The sequence below is a fragment of the Brienomyrus brachyistius genome, unplaced genomic scaffold (genome assembly GCF_023856365.1).
Source record: "Brienomyrus brachyistius isolate T26 unplaced genomic scaffold, BBRACH_0.4 scaffold516, whole genome shotgun sequence".
NCBI classification, from domain to species: Eukaryota; Metazoa; Chordata; class Actinopteri; order Osteoglossiformes; family Mormyridae; genus Brienomyrus; species Brienomyrus brachyistius.
Genome location: NW_026042791.1, coordinates 56057 through 57057, shown reverse-complemented (window position 1 = coordinate 57057; position 1001 = coordinate 56057).

Below are 1001 nucleotides of genomic sequence, written 5' to 3'. Positions count from 1 at the left end.
CCACCTTAAGTTAGACAGCTGTGCAAAAACAACGGAAGGGTTCTCAAAATCAGTCACTGGAAGGACAGATGAAAAAAAGATGGCGTCAGACTGGTGGCTAGCTGCACCACCCACACCAAAAGCAAACATGAGACCGGAGCAGTTAACGAAACACGACTGGCCCGATTCCAAGTTCTGCACGGTCTGAAAGGCGATGAGCTCATCACTCACTGACAGGCTCACACATAATGCCAAATGGACCAACCCGCTCCAACCCGAAACGTCAACACTGACCTCCACGAAATAATCGCCCACGATCTTCGCCGTCATCAGAACCAGCATTATGGGTAGGCCGTAGGTGACATTTCCGGTGGCTTCCACCATGATGACAGTCAGGCTGAGGGTCATCCTCACGATCCCACCTGGCAAAGACCTTCGTAAACAGACGCAAACCCGAAGCCTCATGTGCCTCCATGCACCTCTAGACGAGCTCTGAAAAGCAGGCTGACCGCGGACGGACACTCACCAAGCTGGGCGGCGGCTCCAATCAGAGCGTACTTCCCAGGGTCGGCCAAGGTCTGTCAAACGAAACGCCACAAATCATAAAACATGCTCATTCAAAAACTTCGAGGGGGCTTTACTTCCAACAAACATTATGTTAAACTACATCTATGCCGACATGACGCTGGGCGGCCCAGGAAATCGATACAGCACTAACCAATAGGGCACCTTCAAAGAGTCACGTGACTGCTTAAAGAGTAAATCTGATTGGACAACAAAGAGGAAATCAATCTAAAGCGGGTGTTGAAGGAGGCCCTCTGACTTCTAAAGACCCCGTTCAATTTCCTTAATATATCAAAACCTGCAGCGTTTCCATTAAAGTTCTGCACAAACAAGCAAATTTGTTGACAAAGTGAAATTGCATAAAGGGTGTTTCCATTAAGTAACATCATGGAAACAACACCTGCAATTTATGATTCCGTGCCTCAACATGGATTGAGCTTTTCATGAGATACGAGCTC